Source organism: Physeter macrocephalus, unplaced genomic scaffold, assembly GCF_002837175.3.
Source record: "Physeter macrocephalus isolate SW-GA unplaced genomic scaffold, ASM283717v5 random_41, whole genome shotgun sequence".
NCBI lineage: Eukaryota > Metazoa > Chordata > Mammalia > Artiodactyla > Physeteridae > Physeter > Physeter macrocephalus.
In genome coordinates, this window is record NW_021145327.1 from 114,990 (window position 1) to 129,189 (window position 14,200).

General features: G+C 53.7%; 1 protein-coding gene across 1 annotated transcript in view; it reads right to left on the reverse strand.

Annotated features, from left to right (window-relative positions):
- Window positions 1-11,746, reverse strand: part of B3GNT3 (UDP-GlcNAc:betaGal beta-1,3-N-acetylglucosaminyltransferase 3) — a 17,611-nt gene extending 5,865 nt beyond the window's left edge. Inside the window, 2 exon segments of the mRNA XM_007116899.4 lie at window positions 317-449; window positions 11,612-11,746. The gene's annotated coding sequence lies outside the window, so the exon portion shown is untranslated.
- Between the last annotated feature and the right edge of the window lie 2,454 nt (window positions 11,747-14,200).

Genomic DNA, 14,200 nt, shown 5'->3' on the forward strand with positions numbered 1-14,200 from the left:
GGCTCGCGGGCCCAGCCGCTCCGCGGCATGTGGGATATTCCCGGACCGGGGCACGAACCCGCGTCCCCTGCATCGGCAGGCGGACTCTCAACCACTGCGCCACCAGGGAAGCCCCCAACTGCTGGGTTTAAATCCCAACTCCATCCCTCCCTGGCTGTGTGCCCTCCATACCTAGGGTCTCAGTTTCCTCAGTTATAAAGGGGGCATCTGAGCAACTCACTAGGTTGTGCAAGTGTGAAGGGAGTTCCCGGCACCTGGTACCTAGTGGGTATTCAACGAGTATTTGTTGAATGAATATGTGAACCCCAGCACTTACCTCAGATTGCCTCAGGATGTCTGTGCTCGTCTGGGGTCACCTCGCTCTCCCCTGTGGCACCTGAAACACTGTGGGGTAGTCAGTGGATTCTGGTAGGCCCCTCGAGCTCCAAGCAACCCCACTCAGCAATTGCCTGGGAGCAAGAAGAGAGTAGTTTCCCATTTTATCTAGAGCCACAAATGGGTGCTGGTGCTGGGGACAGAGGCTCCTTCCCTGATCCATGAGGCCATTTCCCCAATGTGCCCATCACTGTCTCTGCACACTGCCTGGCCAAGGCCTCTCCAGCCAGGTGTCTCCCCGAAATGGGGCTCAGATCCCACTCCACAGGTTCTGCTGTGTGACCTTGGGAAAGAAGCTTGACCTCTCTGAGCTTCAAAGTAAAATGGGAATTAACCCTATGTAAGAGTGTGGTTGGGATTTTAACCTCAAACATGCTGAGCACGGCCCTGCCTCAGGACTTTGCACAGGTTGTTTCCTCTGCCTGATTCTCCAGATTTCTATACAACTCCCTCCTCCCCCTCCTTCTTGTCTTTGCTCAAATGTCCCCTTCTCAGGAACACCTCCTCAGGACACACCATCTCACTGGCAGCCCTGATCCCCCACCCTAGCCTACTTTTTCTTTCTTCCACAGCACGTTTCACCTCCTAAAATAAAAACTTTAAAAATGGGGCTTCCCTGGTGGCGCAGTGGTTAGGAACCCACCTGCCCGTGCAGGGGACACGGGTTCGAGCCTTGGTCTGGGGAGATCCCACATGCCGCGGAGCAACTAAGCCCGTGCGCCACAACCACTGAGCCTGCGCTCTAGAGCCCGCGAGCCACAACTACTGAGCCCGTGTGCCACAACTACTAAGACCGCGCGCCTAGAGCCCGTGCTCCACAACAAGAGAAGCCACCGCAGTGAGAAGCCGGCACACCGCAGCGAAGAGTAGCCCCTGCTCGCCGCAACTAGAGAAAGCCCGCGCGCATCAACGAAGACTCAACGCAGCCAAAATAAATAGATTAATTAATTTTAAAAACCTTAAAAAATGTACTGCTTCTCCTCCATCTTCCCCACCAGAATACAAGCTCCATGCAATAAGTCTTATTCATCATTTTATCCCCAGCCCCTAGAACTGTGCTTGGTGCGTAGTAGGCGCTCAGTAAATGTGTGTTGAATGAATGAATGAACGAACGAATGCTGGGATGCCACAGCATCTGAAAAAATATTGACTCTTGGGAGTTCCCTGGAGGTCCGGTGGTTAGGACTCCGTGCTTCCACTGCAGGGGGCACGGGTTCAATCCCTGGTTGGGGAACTAAGATCCCCGGAAGTCGCGTGGTGTGGCCAAAAAATATATATATTGACTCTCAGAATGAATTTATACATTCATTCATTCGAGCCAATATTTACTGTGCTTCTCCTGTGTTCCAGGCACCTCCCGGGAGCGGGGACACAGTGGTGAACAGGCACGGGATACCTCAATGTCTCTGCCACTCTGGGACCCACATGCTTGAGGGGGGACAAACACTAAATAAAAACCTCGGTGAAGAGATACAAGGGGATGAATGCCACGGGAGGAAATGGGGTTGGGTGGCGGGCGTGGATTTTGAGGTCTGGATGACATTTGAGCTGGGATGTGAATGGCACAGAGGCGCCATCACGGTTGAGGTTGTGAGGGAAAGAGCCCCAGGGGGGAACAGCAGGTGCAAAGACCCTGAGGTGGGAATGAGCTGCTGGAGTCTGAGCAGCTGGGGACCCTGTCTGCGGGTGGCACAGAGCCTGTCTTGTTTCCATGGCGTCCCTGGGTTAGCTGCCAGCCTCAGCGGGTGGTTCACCATCCGGAGGGCAGGTCTGGGAGACCCCAAAAGGCAAATCACAATCTTGAGAGGAGACTGTGAACTGAAAAATGATGCAAGAATGAACAGAATCCTAGAAGGACATTTTCTAGTCCAGAGTGCACCACAAGAAAGGGGCGTTCCCAGGTGAACCCGGCAGATCCCTGAGCTCTGAGGACGGGAAAAAACTCAAGAGCTGCAGTAGAACGCCCAAGTCACCAAAAATAAAACCAGATATGTCACAACATTCTCTTCGGTGACACTGGTGGCCAGAGACCCACAGATGCTGGAAGACAAGGGTGTGCCTGGGACCCTAATGTCTGGCTGAGAGACACCCTCCTTCAGAATCCCATGAAAATTTAGAGGGTGATTCACCCCCTACCCCATCTGCAGTTTAGAGTCTAAATCAGTTTTCAATCAGGGATTATTCTGCTCCCACGGGATACTTACTGGGCAATGTCTAGAGACATTTCTGGTTATCATGATTGGGGCAGGGTGGAGATATGGGACTGCTAATGGCATCGAGCAGGGGGAGGCCAGAGATGCTGCTTAAATTAACATCCTATAGGGCACAGGACGGCCCCATGACAGAAGATGAATCAGCATTGTCAAGATTGAGAAACCCTGGTCTAAAAAAACACAGAAACCAGAACAGAGAACTCAAAAAGAGGAAGGACCCAAAGAGGAGAATGAGGGACTGAACAAAGAAGCTTGATATAGGTTTCGTTAAGTTCATTAGATGGAGTATTTATGAGATTTATTACTATTTAAATAGAAAATCAAACCTAAATGGCCAAGGATCTGTTAGCTGAGAATGTGTTTAGTGCCAAACAAGAGCTCCAAAACAAAGAAAGATACCTCAACAAATAGGAATATTTACAACTCAGCCAAACCTGGACATTGGGGAGGGGGAAGGTGTGAGAAGAGGTAAAATGACTAAATGGCTCATATCACTGGGATCAGGGTATCTGGGCAAAATAGAAGCTCTTGGGGGTGGCCATTTTGGTTTTAATTAAATCCATTAATGCCTGTTCTTTTCCTTGCATTTTTTTCTTGTTTATCTGTAAGATCCCTTTGCATATGAAACACTTAATCTTTGTTGGCTACATGCATTCCCAGCTTTTTCTCGCCAGGTCTCTGGTTTCTTTAAATGGAGGGATCTTACAGTGACTTCACCCTCCCAGCCCCCATAAGGCTCTTGATTGGGGTCTGAGAGCTCAAGTTGGGGGTGGAGGGGATGGAGGCTCACGTCCCCTTCCCCTTACACTAGACCTCTATTAAGGCATCCCAGATCCCCTTCCCTTTTCCAGCCACCAAGGCTACCTCCACCCCTAACTCACGGCCCCTTAAAACTTCAAGCAGCAAATGTTTCCAAACCCACAACATCCCACATCCAGACTGGCATAAAAAAGAAACTCCAGGCCCCGCTTTCAGCCAGGCTGAGAGTGCTGGGGATTCACTGGTCCAGGATACCTTGCTGGGTGTCTCAGTGGGCTGTATCCCAGGCACTCCCCAACCTCTCCTTACAGCCCTTACTTTCTAAATGGGCTGGGACCTCACACCTACCGTGGGAAAAGCTGGGGCTTACGGGGCCCACTTAGCCAAGGACAGGAAGCCTCTTGGTATTACTTCCTCCTAAGCGACTGTGTGGCAGCTCTGGGGAGTCTGCTGGTGGGGCTGTATGGCTGGTGAGAAGTTCCTCTCAGGTCTGCTTTCGATTCCCTGACCCCACACAAGAGTCTCCTGTCTACCCTCTCCAGTTCTGGAAGGATTGGGCTTGTGGAAGCCCAAATAGCTGCTCACTCTGAAGTTTGTGGGGGTCTGAATAACTCTGGGGGAATCCCCACCCCCATTTCATAGCTGGAGAAGTGAAGCTCAGAGAGTTGTCCCAAGGTGGCCCAGTGGGTGACTCACATTACCACAGAAATCCACATTCTCTCCAAGTCCTTCAGCTCTGAGAAGGGTCTCAGTGGCTCTTATCTCAAAACACATATATGAAAACTATTCATTCGTTCAACAAATAGGTTCTGGAGGAACTGAGAAGCCTCAACCCTGGGCCTGGCCCCCCAGAAGTCCTCAATCTGGGGGAGACAAATCCAGACACCTGTGGGATCAGGGCTGGGCCAGAAGAATGGATCAGGATATTGAAGCTGAGGTTTTGAAGGATGCATATGAGTTCACCAAGGGGAGTTCAGGTAGCAAAGAGAGCAAATGCAAAAGCAAGGAAGGGAAAGAAAACAAAGCCTATTCAAGGAATCATCTGTAGTTTATTTTGCGAAAAGCAGAATTTGGAGAGGGGTTGATTTCTGAGGCTGAGGTGGGGCCAGACCCTGTAAAGACCTTGAACGCCAGGCTGAGTAGTGGGGCTGTTTCCTGGGGGCATAGGCGAGCCATGGAGGTGCGTGAGCAGGAAGCAGAGAGGTCAGATTCCTTGTTGAATGGTACCTCTTTGCTCTGAGTTGACCTTGGTGAGTCACTTCCCCTTGGGAGTCTATTTCCTCATTAGCACATGGAAGTGCTGAGAATATTCCCTGCCCTACAGACACACAATGGGTCACTTTCTATTGAGTATTAAAGGGCTTGGCATACATTGACTATGCGATGACAACCTCAGTGACCTTGGTTCCTTGTCCTGGGTCCTTTAGTGCCTCACTTACAGATGGGGATATTGAGGCTCAGCATAAAGCAGGAGTGCCTATGAACATGTACAAATCCAAATGTTTTACTTGTTGCACTGACTTGTGGGCCACAGAGTATTTATTAAGCACCTACTGTGTGCAGGGTGCAGGGGACACAGCCATGGCCAAGACAGCTCTTCATTTATGACATTAATACATGAGGAAGTGATTTGTTTAGTTGCGGCTGCGATAAATGTTGAAGAAGGAGGGATCCCTGGCAGGGGAGGGACCTGACCAGCCTGGGGACATCCTGAAGGATGAAGGGAAATCACCTGGGCAGACCCCCAGGGGAAGGGCATTCTAGGCAGCGGGCACAGCAAGTGCAAAGGCCCTGAGGTGGGCACAAATTTAGGTTATCAAAGGGAGAGAGAGGAGGCGGTGTGGTTGGAGAAGTGGAGGAGGAGGGAGATAAAGGCAGGGTTGCCAGATGATGGCAGGGGGAGGATCAGGAAATGGGGCAGACCACAAAGTAGCTTTTATGTTTCAGGTGAGGAGCAATGGGGAGCCATGGATGGTGTGTGAGCAGGGGAAAGACAAAATTGAGTTATGCTTTGAAGAAGTCCCCTGTGGGGCCACTGAAGGGGAAAAGGCAATCAGGGCAGGAGTTAGAGGCCAGGGAAGCAACCAGGAAGAAGAATTTGGGGACCTGGATAGGGGCTGGCTGGTGGGGTACGGGGACGTGGGTGAGTTCAGCAAATAGGATGAAGGGAGTCATCAAAATTTAGAGCCTGGGACTTCCCTGGCAGTCCAGTGGTTAAGACTCCGCACTTCCACTGCAGGCAGCACGGGTTCGATCCCTGGTTGGGGAACTAAGATCCCATATGCAGTGTGGCATGGCCAAAAAAAAAAGAAAAAAAAATTTAGAGCCTGGATGTGGGGGATAGAGAAGGATGGACCAGGCAGAACAAAATGTGAGAAGTCTCTGAGTCTTTCACAAGGGGACGTTATGGGCAGCAGGTGACCCAGGTGTGGTGTCTGGGCGAGAACCTTCGGGACATGATGCCATGTAAACCAGGAAGATCCATCAGGCATTTGATGGATGAACACATCCATATATTGCTTGCACGTGGCAGGGCCTCCTCCATGCTCCTCTCTACAGACCGTAGTGCCACGGTGTACAGAGTCACAGCAGTGATGTCCGGGCTGACTCTCAGGGCCCATCACCCAGTCCTCCCACTGCAATACCGGCCAATCCTGCTCGGGGCTGTTTGCCCTCCATGCACTGTTGCAACTTCACCATCACTCAGAGCCTGCTTCCTGCAGCGCACACAGCAAAACCACTTGTTTTCATTGGCTGCAACCCAAAAGCCTCCCCCTGGGGTGCTCTCAATCTCCTTCTCCTCCCGCCCCATGTCCACTGACCCCTTTCCTCCACTCTTGCCACACCAGCCTCTTCACAGCTCCTTCAAACACCCGGGCTCAGCCCTGCCACAGGACCTTTGCACCTGCCTTTCCTTCCACCTCGGACGCCCCTCTCTCCTGCTCTTCCCCCTGGTTCTCCTTGACCTTCAGGCTTCCGCCCAACATCATCTCCTTAGAGACGCCCCAACCTCCCAGCTAAAACACCCCACCCTGGCTCTGCTTTCCTCTGCTGCTCTCACCACCATTAGACGAAACTGCTCACTTCCCTCCTGTCCATCTCCCCAGCCAGCCTGGAACTCCAGAGGTGGGGTCCAGCATCTTGGCCCTCACAGCTGTGTCCCCAGTTGGTGCTCACTGCTGTTTGTTGCATGAGGAAAAATGCTAACAATGACTCACATATTGGCTATTTCCTTGTGTCTCACTTCAGGCTAACCCCATTCTATGCAGCAGCTGCCACCGTCCCCTACCCGGGACCTTGGGGATGCAGATGATTCAGTCCTGATAAGTCAGCAACCAAATGCTTGGAGCCAAGGGGGCAGGACCAAGAGGCACTGAATATTCCTGACTCCGAATAGTCCTAATGTGCCAAAGGGCCAAATATTCACGGCACTAAAATATTCAGGATGCATTTAATGAGCAAGAAGCACTGAATATTAGTGAAGTGCTGAATATTAATGAGCTGTTAGATATGCAGGAGGCACCCAGTATTTATAATATATGAAATAGTTATAAGGCAACAATTAATAGTTGCAAGGCACATTTGTGATGCATTAATGAATATGCCTATTATCACAATGAATGTGATATGAATGAGCCACTAAACAGCCCTGAAGAGACACAGTCACTGAATAGTCATGATTCGTTGCATATATACACATAGTACTAAATATTAATAACTCACTGAATATTAATGAGACACTAGATGTACGGAAGGGGCTGACCACTCTGCAGAATTCATTAGGGACCCCCGCTGGTGACAGTGCTCTAGTCCCCCAACCTCTGCCTACACCCCCAAGTGACAGCCAAGTTCTGTCAAGGACCCAGGCAAGTATGGCTCCAGGCACCTCTGTCCCCCTCACCCCTCACCTCCCCTTGGGAGGCCAGGAAGGCAGAGAAGCTGAGACCCATGGGGAAGTGAGAATGTCACACAATCCAGGTGGCAAGGCCCTACCCATGAGCACCCTTGCGGGGCCTGGACCAGCACCCCCGTCCCCACCCTGCACTATTTCACAGACAGTGGGGGCTTGGCTGACACTGACTTGGAGGCCTCCATCACATCAAGGTGATTCCCCACGCAACGCTCCCAATTTCCAGATGAGGAAACTGAGGCTTGGAGGGGGTGAATCTTGGGTCCCTCTCCAGGCCTGTCAGACACACACCCACCCGCCCCCCTCCTTACCCCAGCTCCGGGGACCCACAGGCCTGGGTGCTCTCAAACAGCCCAGTCACTGGGGCTCAGTTTTTGAATCAGGAACATGAGGGCTCGTTCTCCCCCCTCACCCAGCAGCCGTGAGGACCAAGAGAGCTGATGATCCTGAGACAGCCGCTGTGGCCCTCGGGGAAGGAAGGTCTGACCCGGCTACTGGTCATCTGCGGACTCGGGGCAAGTAGCTGCCCCCTCCCCGCTCCAGGCCTCAGCAGCCTCATCTGCAAAGCTGCCTGGTGTCAGCTGCCCACTCACGGTTCACCCCCAGCAGGTGCTAAATATCAGCTCCACTGTGGCTTAAATTGCTCCTCCACTCCCCACCGACCCTCAGCGGGGATCTGGATGGGGATGAGGGCCTGGAACATTCTGGGGCTGCCAAAAGCAGAGGGGTGGGGGGGGTGACAGGAGAACCCCATTTGTGTGTATAACCCCCTGAGCCCTGGGAAAGGCTAGAGGACTAAGTGGTCACCTTTTCTCCAAGTCACACATATACAAAGTGCCAACAATGACGATATTAGTATCGGCAGCAGCAGCTACCGCTATCATTTGCACACTGGTCACTGCTCTGAGCTGAACGCCCGGTGTGTACCACGCCCTGGTCTAGGTTCTGGGCACCCAACCAAGTTGATGGAGACAAACCACCATGTTTGGGGAGCCAATGGGCTAATGGGGAACAGAGGCAGCGAACGAGACAATTTTCCAGAAAAGGGCAATTTCCAGGAATGAAGACCCAAGGATGGGAGCCAGGGGTGCTTGCAGGAGAGGATGTGAACCACTGGCCTGTGGATGGGCCCCCGTGGCTCTCACTGAGCCTCCCAAGGAGGTCCCCTGTTCCAGTTCCGGGGTGGGGGGCAAGGTAGGCACAGAGAAGGCACCTACCTACCAGAGGCCAGGTTGCTGGAATTTGAACACTGACGAGCTGGACCTGCGGGTGATCCCTCACCGGTTCATACCAGTTTGGCCTTCCAGTAGTGACGGGCTGGTCCCTTTTTACAAGGACCATGAGTTGTTTTTGTAAACAGGAATGAAAAAGAAGAGAAAGCCCAGTAAAGATAATTCGTAAGAAAGGCTCATTATGGGCCAACTCTGCTTACCACGTGTATAAGTGGGTTTTATGCAAATATACGCCCGACATTCACTCTGGTGAACCCCTGGGCGTGGAAGAAAGGGTGGGAGGGGGCAGGGTGACACACACACTTTAGACCCTTGAGTCCTCTGTTTCCAGGTCCCAGGGCTCCTAATGGATGACTCATTGGATGAGCCTGCCCTCCCCCACTGCAGAAACTGCCCGGGGTACCTAGGATGGGTCCAGGAAGGATTCTGAGGCTGGACGTAGGCCCCTGATTAAATGCCAGCCCTGCCCCCAGCTGAGCCTCAAACGGCACCTCTGGGTTCATTTCCTAGATGGGGAAACTGATGCTAGGGAGGCAGGCCGTGCATCGCAGTTCAGCCTCAGAATCTTCCCATGATCCAGGGCTGATGTGCAAATTGAACCTCTGGGAACCTTCTGGAGGACTCCCACACCTGGTCAGGGCCCTCATCCAGGCTTTGTCCGACATAATTTCTTTCATGCAAAGATAAATATCACCAATGAGCCACATAATCAGGATTAGAGTTAACATGCCAGATGCTGCATGCAGCCTTTCCACCATCAGCTCATCGACACTCCACACTTGCGCTGGGAGGTAGGGCTATGTTAGCCTCATTTTTTTTTTTTTTTTTTTTTTTTTTTGGTGGTATGCGGGCCTCCCTCTGTTGTGGCCTCTCCCGTTGCGGGGCACAGGCTCCGGACGTGCAGGCTCAGCGGCCATGGCTCACGGGCCCAGCCGCTCCGCGGCACGTGGGATCCTCCCAGACCAGGGCGCGAACCCGGTTCCCCTGCATCAGCAGGCGGACGCGCAACCACTGCGCCACCAGGGAAGCCCTAGCCTCATTTTTATTGATGGGGAAACTGAGACACAGAGAGGTCAAGGAACCCATTTAAGGGAGGTCAAGTGGTAGCCCAATCCCTGCCTTTAACCACTCCGGTGGGAACTCCTTTAGTTTGCTATCTTTTTTTTTTTTTTTCTTTTTTTTTGCGGTACGCGGGCCTCTCACTGTTGTGGCCTCTCCCGTTGCGGAGCACAGGCTCCGGACGCGCAGGCTCAGCGGCCATGGCTCACGGGCCCAGCCGCTCCGCGGCATGTGGGATCTTCCCGGACCGGGGCACGAACCCGTGTTCCCCGCATCAGCAGGCGGACTCTCAACCACTGCGCCACCAGGGAAGCCCTAGTTTGCTATCTTGGTAGTGAGTTCCCCTATCATGGGGGGCAATCAAGCTGAGCCAGACTCCCATCAGGTGGAGGGACCGCAATGGGCATCCTCTCTGGCTCATGGGGGGTGGGGAGCAAGTTATTGCCCCACTCTGGGCCTCAGAGGCTGTTGGCAGGAAGAGAAGACGCTCAGTGATGTCTTATCTCCTCCTCCTGGGCTAACCCAGCCCAGCCAAGCCAGCCCAGTCCCTAGGCCAAGACGGCTTGTCTGGATTCCCCAAGCTCTGGCCTGGAGCAGAGAAGCTCCAAGGCCCCTTCTCAGTTCCCCCACACCCAGAGTACCTGGCAGGAATCACTCTCTGCACCCTGGGGGTGAGGGAGAGGGGAAGGGAGGGTGTCCAGGCTGGGCTGGGCAAACATGAGCTGCTCACCTAGGCTGCTAAGAGATGGGGGCCCAGTGACCTGACGCAGGGGCCACACCTCTTCCTCTGGACTCTTCAGCCCTGTCTGTCATGGTGGCCACCTTGGGAACTGAAAGGGCAGTGGAAGAAATTGGTGGCCCCAGGGCCAGCCCCAAATCCATCGAACTTCCTCTGGGCCCTGAATTCCAGATCTGGACAACAGGGAGGCCCTGGCCCCAGGGGATGGGAGGTGAGGGTAGGGGGTAGGGAGAGGGGGGAGGGGAGGGTTGGCTTAGAGGGTTTGGGGGCAGGGGGATGGGTCCTCAGTTTCCCCATCTGAAAAGTGGCCATGATAAAAAAATCTGACCCAGAGGGAAAGTTGGTCGAGAACCTGGAAAGGTGGCTAATGATGTAACTGTAATATACTTATGGTGAAGGCTGACATTCTGTGGGCCCCACTGAGTGGCCATTGCACTTAATGACTTATTTCACCTTCACCACAGTTCCGTATCATGAGCCCCACTTGACACATAGCAAAACCGAGGCTCAGAGACCTACAATCACTCACTTGAGGTCTTTCAGTGGCCAGAAGCGCCCCCATCATAACAGCTTCCACTGCCTAACACCTCAGGCATCCTCATGGAAGCCAGGTCACTTTGCTACCTCACAGAGGGGACACTGAGGTGCGTTCCGAGACCAGGAGGAACCAAAAGCAAGCAACACAGCCAGGCACTGGCTGAGCAGGGACCTGAATGGATCCCAGAGGAAACTGTGAACTGGGGTGCCCAGGCCGGAACCTGGTCCAGCGCCTGGCAGCGCTGGGGTTCAGCAGTGGTTCCCTCAAGAAACAGTAATAAAGCCAACCTGGGAACCCGGGTGCTGTTCCTGCCTATACCCTCTCAATCAGTATGCTAACAGTATCAACAATAACGATAACAGTAATAGTAACGGTCAGCGCATACAAAGCTCCCTCCCCTCCTGGGTTCGGATCCCACCCTATCCTAGGAGGAGGATGGGAGGTGGGGGTCCAGGGTCGCTTCACTGTGTCCACGACTGCGACGGGACATTGTCCAGGATCAGGGATGCCACAGCTCCACGTGGCCTCGGTCTCCCCCCATTCCCCAGGCGTGGGTGAGGCTTCCTTCCCGGCCAGGACTGAGCCGGCCTTGGGACGCTGGCGAGTACTATTACCGTTGGGTGAGAGCAACAGGGTTATTGAGACCCGGGGCTCCAGGATCCCCCTGCCTCTGCAGGGTAAACGCGGCAGATACCCGACCCCAGGGACCGGCCGGGGCTTGCCTAGAGCCCCAACTCCGCCCCCCACCAGGGTTCCGCTAGATCCTCCGGGGCCCCCAGTACTCACCTCCAGACAGCCGTCCAGCCTCCAACCCCTATCCCTGCTCCTCTTGGCTCGCGAGCAGGAGGAAGAGTTTCACCTGAGCACGAGCCCCCGCCCTTCCCGGCTTCGCTGCTTCCTGCCTGCCTCCCGCCGGACGCCCCACTCCCAGCTGGGCCGTTTCTGCAGGGCCCAGTACAAGTTCTCCTGCCGGCCCCTCCCTTCTTCCCTCCCCGGCCCCGCCCCTTCCCCTCCACTGACCGCATCGCACCACCACCACCCAGGCTGCTTCTAGCCTCCCCCGCCCCTATCCCGGCTCACGCCCCCACTTGAGTTCTGTCCACAGTCAGGAAGTGAGCTCCCCTCGGCTGGAGGTGTGCAAACAACGCCTTCTTCGGCACAGGGCCCCGGGCAGGGTTGGTCCAACGTGTGTTCGATGAAGAAATGATTAAAAGAGGGGCAGGGAGGCAAGCTGAACCCAGTGGCTCTTCAAGAGGTTAGAATGTTTCAGAACCTGATAACCCATCCTGAGACCCCAGACGTCTGGATGCCGTGGGCTGGCATTTTCAGAAGTCAGATTGGAAGATTCTTGGGATTGGGGCTGGTGAAGATTCGATCCCTGCTGTGTGCTGCGTCTGAGTCTCTAGAAGTTTCTGGTGTTGACACGTTAGAGTTGGGAGCTCTGGGGCGGGGGAAGATCCAGGTCCACAGGTGTGAGCCAGGTGATGGTTCAAGTCATCCCCTGCTTCCTCTCCCATCGCGATTTCTTCCCGTGGAGGAAAAGGGGCAGGTTCTGGCTGTGCCTCAGTTTCCTCGTCTGTAAAGTGGAGGAACTAAACCCCGGTTCCTCTAGCTGGGACGGGTCTGGGGAGCAAGGTCAGCACAGAGTAACTGCATGATGTACACTACAGCGGTTGAAGGGCGATTACATTAAATGTCTGCATCAAATGGGGGCACTTCAGGCCTCAGAGGCCCTGGCTCATACACTTTCTTGCGGCGGCAAACCCTTGAACTTTGGAGCCCATTGAGGTTTCCTGGGCTTAAGGTCTTCTCCTATCCTACGGGGTCCCCTTGGGTTTCCTGCGTTCATGAGCCCCATAAAAGAGACGCAAGAGGGAAGAGATATGGGAACATATGTACATGTATAACTGATTCACTTTGTTGTAAAGCAGAAACTAACACACCATTGTAAAGCAGTTATACTCCAATAAAGATGTTAAAAAAAAAAAAAAAGAGCCGGAATCAAACACCGGATCTGGTGGGCGTGGCTCCTCCGCCCATCTACCTCCACATCAGGCAAGAGCCCCTTCCCGTGTCATCTCCCCGGGGATCGTGAGGGCCCTGGGAGCTGGGTCACACCCAGCCCTGCTCGCAACGTGGAAACTGAGATCTGCCGGGTCAGAAGTTTGAGTCCGCTGTACTGCCAGAGTGGCTTCAAAAGTGTCAGGGCAGAGTCTGGGGCCGGAGGGCCTGGGTTCAAATACAGACTAGAATTATCATATGACCAGAATTCTACTCCTAGGTATCCACCCAAAAGAATCAAACCAGGTGTTCAAATAGGTGTATGCCATGTTTAGAGCAGCACTAGTCACAATCACCAAAAGGTGGAAACAACCCAAGTGTCCATCAACAGATGAGTGGATGAACAAAATGTGGAATAGCAAGGAATGAAGCACTGACACATGCTGCAATGAGGAGGAACCTCAAAATATGCTGAGTGAAAGAAGCCAGACTAGCTCCCCAGACCTCTCCCAACTAGAGAATTTCCCCCCATTTTACAGAGGAGGAAACTGAAGCACAGCCACCCACCCCCGCCACACACACCCTGACTTTGGAGGACAGGGTGGGAGGATCAGAGCACACAGGCCAAATCCTGCTCTCTGCTTCCTGAGCTCCATCTGGCCCTGGCTTGGTCCCTGGAATCTGCATGGTCTACAGGGTCAGGCACCCAGCATACCCACATGTCCACTGGGACCCAGGACCTTCCATCAAGCTCAGACCTGCTCTCCACCACAGCATGCTGATTACCACACCTGTCCTGGGTCCCCCTCGGGCTACCCCTTGCCCACCTGCACTTAGGACCACCCTCCACCCCAGGACCGCCAATAAATAAAAGAATACCAGCACTTCTCGGATGCTTATTCTGTACCAGGTACTCTTCAAAGTACGTGACCTCTTCACAACCACCCAGTGAGGTGGGTTACAGATGATGAGGCCTGGGGAGGTCAAGTCACTGGTTCAGTCACGCAGCCACTGGGGGCCAGGCAGGCTCTAAACCCACACCTTTTGACTTCACAGCCTCACGGCTTCTAAGAGCTTTCTCCTGCTCACAGCTGTGTCTCTACAGCCTGGCATACAGTAGGTGCTCAATCAGTGTTTGTGGACTACTTGCTTTCTCACAGAACTCACAACTCACCATCCTTCTGCCTGGCATGCCCATATCCAGCCTGCAAACTCCTACTCAAACCTCAAAGCCCCATTTATAATGCCTTCTGCTTAGCAAGTCTTTCTGGCATCCCCCTCTAGGTTCCTCTGGTCCTTGTTCTCTTCCACCAGCCCACGGGACTGGAGGGGTCCATGGGGCTGGGGGTGTTCACGTCTGGCTTTTTCTCCCCC